This window comes from Teleopsis dalmanni, chromosome 2 (assembly GCF_002237135.1).
Source record: "Teleopsis dalmanni isolate 2A chromosome 2, ASM223713v2, whole genome shotgun sequence".
NCBI classification, from domain to species: Eukaryota; Metazoa; Arthropoda; class Insecta; order Diptera; family Diopsidae; genus Teleopsis; species Teleopsis dalmanni.
The window spans coordinates 241,362,809-241,373,011 of NC_051847.1; positions in this window are offsets into that span (position 1 = coordinate 241,362,809).

Here is a 10,203-nt window from a genome sequence, read left to right on the forward strand (position 1 = left end):
ACCATCGGCTGTTATGGCGGCCCACACCATCACCATGGCCGGCTTTTGAGTTGTGATGGCCAACCGAAGTTGCAAATTTTCAGCTGACCTCTCTGGCAAGTAAACACGATCATTTTGTTTGTTTACAAACTGCTGGATAACGAATGGTTTCTCATCGGAGAAAACCAAATTCGGCAGTTCACCACTTTCGGCCAAGCGAAACAACTCTTTAGCTTTTTCGAGTCTAACTTTTTTTTGCGCATCAGTAAGATCTTGCACTTTTTGGAACTTGAATGGCTTTAGTCCAAGCTCATTTTTCAATATTTGCCGAATGGCATATTGCGATATGTTCAGCTCACGAGCCATTTTTCGTCCACTGCGACGCGGATTTCGTTCAATTCGCTTTTTCACTTTTCGAACCATTTCTGCCGATGTTGCTGTTTTTTTTCGTCCACTTCCTTGACGTCGGGCTACGCTACCAGTATCATGGTAACGAGCGATGGTACGAGACACAAAACATTTATTCACTTCTAAATGCTGGAGGGCTCTAACGATAGCCACTTGTGGTTTTCCAGCCAAATGCAAAGCAATCACACTATCACGCTTGAATTCCATCACAAATAACTTTTTTTTTGAAAAATTCCCACCAAAATGCTTTTGTGCGCTTGTAAACAATATAATGAGCTGTCACTAGAATAAATCTGACAGCTGTGGGACGAGCGGTTTAGAAATGACAGCAGTCTGAAGTTGGTTGCAGTTTTTTCATCTCACCTTGTATATGCGAAAACAACTTCCAACTCAGGCGCATTTGTCAACCTGCTCCATTAAAAGAAAATTCTATACAACTCTTGGAATTATGTGTAGCATTGTTGACCGCGAAATTATTATGCAAGGTTAAAAAAACACTTAGTCATCGGCCATCACGATGTTGGACCGATAACACAACTACACTTTGGTGGATTCGAACTCATTCGAGTAAGTTTAAACAATTTGTGGCGAACAGGGTGTCGCAAATTCAATCGATGACTAATGTTGGCGACTGGGAATATATTGCATCAAAAGGTAATCTATTTGACTGCGCTTCACGAGGAAGTACAGTTATGCAATTAAAGGACAATATTACGTGTTGGTACGGATTATCCTGGCTTTGTTTAGATGAACATTTGTGGCCTCAATATAATATCAAGCACGCTCCTAAAAATTCACCAAAAAGAAAAGAGTTCGACGTTTTAACTATGCAATTACCATAAGTTATATGGAAAATTTTTTGAAACAAACGCCAGTCTTGACAAATTGCTATTAGTCTATGTCTATCGTAAATCACATAGTTGTAAGAATTTCTGCACTTAGCTTGAAGGTTATACCGTACTTAAGGAATTGGTTGCAATTGCACAAAAGGATGAGTTGAGTAACGAATACTTTGCTTTACAGAATAAGAAACCAATTAGCAAAAAAAAAGTAAACTTATCAGATTAAATCCCGTAATTGATTTTGAAGACACTATACGCCTGAGTGGCCGCCTACAAAATGCAAACATTCTTGCAAACGAAAGATGCCCCATGATCTTACAAAAGCATCACCTATTAACTACTTTGGTCATCATATAACCTCTTCATCGTTCGTTGAATGAAGGAACACGTTGCTACATTAGCTTACGGTCGACGGCAATTTTGGATTGTTGATGGGAGATCGGCTGTAAAGTGTGTAATTCCTAACTGCATTTCATGTTTTCGTCAAACTTGACGTCCCCAAACACAAATCATGGGTAAACTACAGTTAGAACAATGTAACGTGTCAATACCATTCATATGGACTACGCGGATCAATTTAATGTTAAATCAACAAATATGTTTCGCAACGCGTGCCATTTATTTGGAGCTCATGAGTGATATGATAATAGAAACATATCTAGCCGCCTTAAAGTTTTATGTATTCATTCGTGGAATATGTTCTGATATGTACAGTGATCGCGGTACAAGATTTGTCGGTGCTGATGCTTTAGTGAAGGACGAACTACGGTTATTATGGAAACAGCATGAAGCTGGCTGTGTGTACGCTACAACAATTGGCATAAATTGGCTTTTTATTCGTCCTGCAGCTCCTAACTTTGTGGGCCTCTGTGAAACTTGGGTCAAAAGAATAAAAGTTCATCTAAAATGTGTGATCAATGCAACAACTTTTACGTTTGAAGAATTTTACACTCTCTTAAAAGAAGTCGAATTCGCTACAGAATTTGCAAAAGTAGTAAGACTTTTAGCGCCGGTGGCATGAAAAGTACCTATCTCAATTATAATTACCATTGCAGCAAATAGAATAAAATGGAAATATATGTCGCAATTGGTCAGTTGGTGTTGATTCGAGATATATGAGTAATACTAAATCAATTGTCACTTGGTCGCATTACTTACACCCATTCCGGCGCGCACGGTGACACTTGCATTGTGACTATTAGAACGCAAACAACTTTGAAAAGGCCCATTTATATAATATCTGTTTTACCGGTTAACACTGAAGCAGGACCTGAAGCTGTTATGAAGTTGTTATTATATTATATTACATTTATAATACTATATTAGAAATAATCAATTAATAAGTATAATAGCTTTGGGATAAAATTGCACAATACAAAAATGTTTTATATAAGAAATTAATCTATATTTGTTACTTATGTAAGATACATAGACGATGGATCCGATAGAAGCCAATTATGTTAGCTTTTGCTGAAATAGAACATTATATGTTAATGCTCTAACAACCACACTTTAAATAATCGTATATTTCTATTATTACGTTAGTTTGGTACTTTCTTCTCATTCTCAAAGAAAGAGATATAAGAATGCTTTAGTCGGTCGTTTTTCGGTATATTAAAAAGGATTTTAATTGCACAGTCGAAGTCCATGCCTGTGTGCATGAAATGCAAGGGATGGTTTAATCAGAGCAAAACTCTTATCCAGATCGAACATGCCTTATTCGTATGGGCAGCTATGAGTTACTATGAGGACGCCGAACTCCATACAAACGTGATCATAAGTATGATCTAGTGTAGGTTCAGCAAATTCAAGTTTTTGGTTTGCTAACGTTTTCTGAATGTTATCTAAAACGTTTAATGAATTCACATCGTTCTTGGTGGTGTTTAGAACCTGTAACGTTGTTTCGAATTGTGGTGGCCTGACTTATGCATGAGTCCACTAATAATATAATCCTTGTATATTGTAGATGTTATATGTCGATGACCTTGAAGTATCATCGAATCATGTTTCATACTGTATTCCGCTGATAGTTGTTTGTAATTCGGTTACACTCTAGAAGGAAGTGTTTCTTTATTAAAGCTACTTATTTACAATATTTACATTTTTTATTTCAACTGTTCATACGTCCGAACGAGATGTTCGACTGCAATGTTCAAGTTGATTATGCTGTAAGTGAGACACGTAGACGCCACAGTCCTTCGACTCTAGTGAAGGAGTCGTGTTGCTTCAAAATCGTTGTCATCTAAGTTGAGTATGCATGCTGGTTTCAATCTGTCTGTTGATATAAACTTCTCCTTACCGTCGATTAATATTTTAAATATCTTCTTCGCTCTTTCTAGTACTTTATATGGTCCACTGAAGCGGTTCTGTAGTGGCTTTTTAACAGCGTCACATCTAACGAATACAAATGCACACTTGCGTAATTCAGGATGGACGAATTCCGTTTGCTTCGAGTTGTGCGGGGTAACGGCAGGTTGTAAATTGCTCACGTTGTTTCTGAATTTCTGTATCTATTCTGTCATAGAAGGTGTGTTGTTATCAGGCTCAAATAAATCTCCAGGAAGTTTTAGTGTAGCTCCGTAAACCATATCTGCAATTGAATTGTTCTCATTTTGTAGTCTTTTGAATCTTAGACCCAGTAACATTAATGGTAGTGCTTCAACCTAATTACTTGTTTCGTGACATTTTAAAGCAGTTTTAAATGTTTTATGCCATCTTTCAATTAGTCCCTTGGATTGTGGATGATACCGAGTCGTATGAATCACTTTAATACGCAAGCGTTTGGTTAATTCTCGGAAAAGTTGTGATTCAAATTGCCTACCTTGGTCTGAAACTATTTGTTTTGGTACTCCGAATCTTGAAATCCATGTCTGCATAAAGGCATTAGCAACCGATTCTGCTGTTATTGCTTCTATCGGCAATGCTTCTGGTTAAGTTATCACAATTTAGCGCACGATCCATATCCGGTAAGGTAATTGCTTTCAATATTAGACCTGAATCTGTAGATTCAGATGCAATTCTTCATCAGTTTGGTGTTTTTCATATAGTTGTTAATAATTTATCGGTGTTAGCAATGACATGGTTGTCACTCTTGATAGTGTATCTGCTATAATATTATTTTTGCATTGTATTTGCTGAATATCAGTGGTATACTGCAAAAAAAAATCCAGATGTCTTAATTGTCTGGGTGGCGCCTTCTGTGGTTTTTGTTTAAACGCAAAAATTAAAGGTTTTTGGTAATTGATATTCCAACATAGCCGTGACTCTAGCAGGTGTAAGCCTTTAGAAGAGACTAAATATCCCAAAAATTCTACTTCAAGTACACCAAATGCACATTTTTATAATATGATGGTTAAACCAAATATACGTAAACGCTGCAATAGTTTTTTCAAATAAGATAACAATAAGAATATCGTTGATGTAGACATATGCAAAATCTAAACCTTGCATTACTTGATCCATAAATATTTGGCAGTTAGGTGATGCATTGCATAAACCGAAAGGAATGTTGGGTTTCCTTGACCGAGATTGAGATCTTGATCTTGCTAAAGCTGATACTTGCAGTGTTAGCTCATTTATTTTTTTCTTCAAACTTAAAATATGTGGCTTATAACACTTACTTCACCTACTTCAGTTGTGTCACAAATTTCATAAGCCATTATTGCCAATTTGTCCAGGTTATCGTTACTCACCGATAAAATTGCTTTAATTTGTAGCAGGCGTTGCATCCACAGCTGCTTTAATAATTCATCAGAAACCTTTTCTTACGATAATGTACGCATTTTATTTAAAATTTCTGTTTCTTATCACCACATTCAACATTGTTCCGTAGTTTTCGTAATCGTTTTTCTTCAGAGTCTGTAAATGAGCTTATAAATCTGTTGTACATATCTGTTGTACATATCTGTTATTGGTGTATTGATAATAATGTCGTGAATTTTCGCTAAAATGCTGCTTTCCATGGCTGGTACAATGGTATGGAATTTTATTGAGTCTTGGGTTACTCCTGCAACAATAAATTACGACTCAATTTGTTTGAACCATAACACTAGACTCGCTCGCCAGAATGGTGGAACTTTAACTGCAACTCTTGAGGTTTCTGCATCTTTCTGCGGCTGGATCGGCACTTGTTGATCAGATTCCATTTTCGTTTATGTTAAAAAAGTGTTAAAGTCATGAAAATGATTTATGATTTTCTCGTTAATAAAATATATCCCTTTCGATAGTCGTTATAACGACCATTTTGCAAGCTCACCAAAAATAGTTAGTATGTGTTAAGAGTTCTGCTATGTGCTGTACGCGCCAATGTCTGATGTGCTTGCTTCGGGTCACCAATTGTGTAATTCGGTTACACTTTATTAAAGCTACTTATTTACAATATTTACATTTTTTATTTAAACTGTTCATACGTTCGAACGAGATTGAATATGGAATACTGCGTGATTCTTTGTGATGCCTCCTCTGGCGGACATCACCTTACATAACTGTACCAAATCATGCTGTGGTTTTGATAGCTGATTTTTGGTAGCAATACATCCAGTATTGATAAGTGGATTTGCTGCAGGTTTGCTGAAATCAAAATCAATTGGATTGCAACGGATAGGAGCGTCTGACGACTTTCAACCTGAATAACAATAGTCACAGAATTTTTGAGTTGTTTTATTACATCACTAATGTAACATTCCAACTCTTCAAATTTGTCGTTTTCTGATTCCTTTTTACCATGTTTATTGTTGTAACGAGAATCAACGGTTAATTTTTAAGAAGATTTGGTGAATGATTCTTGACTCCATCGGTTCCGAAATTGATGCTTTAGATGAGCAATCCTATTTGAATTTGATCTGAAGTCACATTTTCTGTCAGTGGTTCACCAATCAGGAAATGTCCTGGTGTCAATGCGATATAGTCATTTGCGTTATTTGACAGAGGTGTGAATGGACGAGATTTGAGGATTGCTTCTATTTCAATTACAACTATCTCAATTCTACACTTCTTATTAATAATTGCTTCGCTGATTTTACAGTAGCTTTCCAAAGTCCTCCGAAATGAAGTGCCCTTGGGGATATGAAATTATTGTAAAACAGCAACATACCGCAAGATACACTTTAGTAGGCTGCTTTCCGCGTATGTTGTAATATACCAATAGCGGATGACAAAAATCGATACCGGAATGAAGAAAAGGACGTACAGGATGTATTCTTGAACTTGGCAAGTTTCTCATCATTTGTTTATACAGTGTCGGCCTGGGTCTCTGACACCGAATACAATGTTGAACTACCGATCTTGCCACGGATCGTCCCTTGATTGGCCAAAAATTTTGTCGTTTTTCTTTGTGAGTGTCCTGCATCAATAACTTAACTAATGGATCATTGTAAGGCAATGCCATTGGATGTTTTGCATCATAGCTTAATGAAGATGTTTCCAACCTTCCGCCAACCCTAATTATCCCATTTATATTAACAAATGGTGCAAGTCTATTTAAAACGCTACTTGCACAAACTTTGTGTGACTTTAACAATTATGATAAACTCTCACTTAGTTTCTCTAGAGTTAAAATACTGGATTTCCGTTGATGGTTTTTTACTTTGCATTGTTTAATGAACCTTAGCACATAAGCTACTATTCGGTTCAAAGCCTTAAATGAATTTCGATGATTAATTGTATAGATCATATTTTCTTGACTGATAGTCGTTGATGCTAACGATGTTGTTTGTTCTTTCAAATCAAGTTTGTGATCACAATTTATACGTAACTGTTTATCATGTGCTACTGTGCTCTAATATCGTACAGTAATTTCATTATTTTTATTGACTCTCATATATACGGAATTCCCATATACCTTTTCTGAAGCATATAAATATGTGAATTCACTAAATTGTGGTTTTAAGTACTTAAAGGTAACTTAAAGGCTATCTCTAAAGGTGATCCAATGATCATGTAACTTGTCGGGTATTGGATCATCCCAATTACATTTTAGCCCCCAAAGTTGTTGCATAAATAATATGGCTTGGACTGCTACTAAATCTAATAGTTCTAACGGATCGAAAATTTTAGCCAAATCAGAGCTCACTATTCTTTTAGTGATTCTTGAGTCATAATTCGTGGCTGTGTTGATACAAATCTTGTTTTCTTGCGGTGACCATGTGAGGCCCAATGTTTTAATTTTAACTGACTGAATAGAATCAAAATCCAAATCTACCTTCTGAATTTTGGATTATTTTGTCACCATTTAAGTAGGCGAAATCCTGTACCTTGTAGCAGTTGTATGAGTTGTTGCTGCATGTCTGCTTTCTCGAACTGGTTCCAAGATTCAGTCAGGCATTTTTGTCTTTCTTCTAGGTACACCTTTGCCTTTTGGCTAAAAGAATCCTTTTCATAGATGGTTATTATATTATTAATGACACCACCAACTGATCTTGCGTTGCTGCAATGTTGATAATGTTGATGTTGATAATGGTTTTATGTATATAAATGGAGACTCACACGATGTGCTCTTGCCTTTTTGCTTTCTGACGAATATACGTGGAAGCTCACATTGGTGTGTTCTTGCTTTTTTGCTTGATGAAAATTATACAAGGAGGGTCACACTGGTGTGCTCTTGCCTTTTCATTTTTTGAAATTACTGGCTTACTTGAAAAAATCAAAAGCCTGACAAATGGTTATAAACCCGGAGTTAATTACTGCAAGGATAAAAATGGTGATCTGGTGACAGATGTCCAAAGCATTCTTAACATTTGGAGGATCACTTCTCAAACCCACTTAATGGCGGTAGTAGTAATGTGACTGAAAGCGAAGATATCCTGAATTTGCAATCGTTAACGATAAAATAATCGTCCCATCTTCCGCTCATAATGAAGTTAAAACAGCTATAACGCGTCTCAAAAACGACAAAGCTGCAAGTGCCGATGGTTTACCAGCTGACTTTTTTAAAGCTGGTAGCGAAGAGCTATTAAAATGCATGCTACAGTCAATTCACAACATATGGTCGGATAAATGCATGCCCAACAATTGGAATTTAAGTGTGCTTTGTCAACTTTAAGTGTGCGCCAACCATCGCAGGATCAGTCTTTTAAATATCTCACATATCTTACATCTGCCAAACGTACTATGTGAAAGATTGAAACCAATCGTCAACCAACTGATTAGACCTTATCAGTGTGGCTTCAGACCTGGCAAATCTACCCTAGACCAGATATTCACAGTACGTCAAATCCTGCAGAAAAAAAAAACAACTCGACACACCACCTATTTGTCAACTTCAAAGCCCTTTGTGACACTATAACTAGAAGCAATCTCTATGCAGCTATGTTTGGATTTAGTATCCCAACAAATCTTATACGGCTATATAAAATGATGTTAAGCAACACCACCAGCTCCGTTAGAATTGGGAAGAACCTCTCCAAGCCGTTTACTCCCAAACGAGATTCCAGACAGGGTGATCCCTTTTGGTGTGACTACTTTAACCTAATGTTGGAAACGATAATTCGAGCATCAGATTTAAACCGCACTGGCACAATATTCTAAAAAGTGTAATGCTGCTTACGAATGCCGATGATAATGATATCATTGGTCTGAACACCCGCGTCGTCAGTGCGGCATTTTCCAACTTAGAAAAACAAGCAAAGCAAATGGATCTTGTGGTAAATGAGGACAAAACAAAGTACTTTCTGTTAACAAACGCATCTCCTGAGTATCTTGGGACCAAGGTCAATGTTGACAATTTTAAGTTCGAAGTTGTGAAAGACTTTATTTATTAAGGAACCAGCGGAAATACCAAAAATGACGTCAGCCTATCCTGGTGTATGGTGCAGAAGCTTGGACAATAACCAACAGTGATGAAAAAGTGTAAGACGGATTGGAGGATTCTTCGGAACATTTATGATCCTTACACATTTGCGGCGAGTATCGAATTAAATGGAACGATGAACTGTATAAGCTGTACCGCGACATTGACCTAGTTAAGCACATAAATTTGTAGTTGCTTCGCTGGCTTGATCATGTCGTGCGAATGAAAGATAGTGCTCCGACTCGAAAGGTGTTTGATTCGGTACTACCAACTGGCGACAGCAAGTGTTATGGTCAACTTAGTAAGTAAGTGAAACTAATTTAACCTAAATACACCTGGCTCATTCAATCTATTATTAAGTTTTATACTAAGCAATCTCATTCAGCCTTCACGCTAATTCAGTCGAAGTTATTTTCATAGGTCTTTCGTTATACTCAAGAAGACGGACTCAAGACACCATAGCGAGTAGCCATGCCTCCTCCAGGACTTTTTTCGTTTATCAGAATAGGTATTATTGGGATACCAATATCCGCGACAGGCACCTTAGTTGGCAAAGTTTGTGTGTTTCTTAATTTTTATAATTGAAAATATAGTGCGCGTGAAATTAATTTAATTTTTGTTTAAAATGTAAAGTGACTTGGTAAAATCTCGCAATTTATAAATACCATTTTGTAATTAAATGACTTATATAAGCATTTCAACGTAAAAATAAACAAAATAAAACTTAAATTACGTATATTCCTTTTTACCTTATTTTGAATCTTATTGCAACGAATCGGGACAACCGTTTTGCTTACCTCAGCAAACATACGAGTAAAAAGTTCGTTTCAACCTTTTCTATTACTTCTCGATTTTAATAATTCCTTCATCAATTCATATAAGAGAAATATAAATAATTTGGACATGTAATTCGCCTCTGTTAGAAAAATCATGAATTCTGAGAAGGTACACGCAAAGGCCAAAACATGTTTGTTCAAATATAAAAACCAACGTTGTTACAGGCAAAATACAATCGCGGGCCAATACAAATCACTAAAAATAAAAATAAAAATGCGGCGACAAAGTTTAATTTAGTTTAATTAATTTTTCATTCATATATCTTTTGCAAATCTATCAATATTAGCATTGTTAATATTGGTTATTGATATATGAAATATATTTTATTTTTAATCTAATGACTAATGGCAC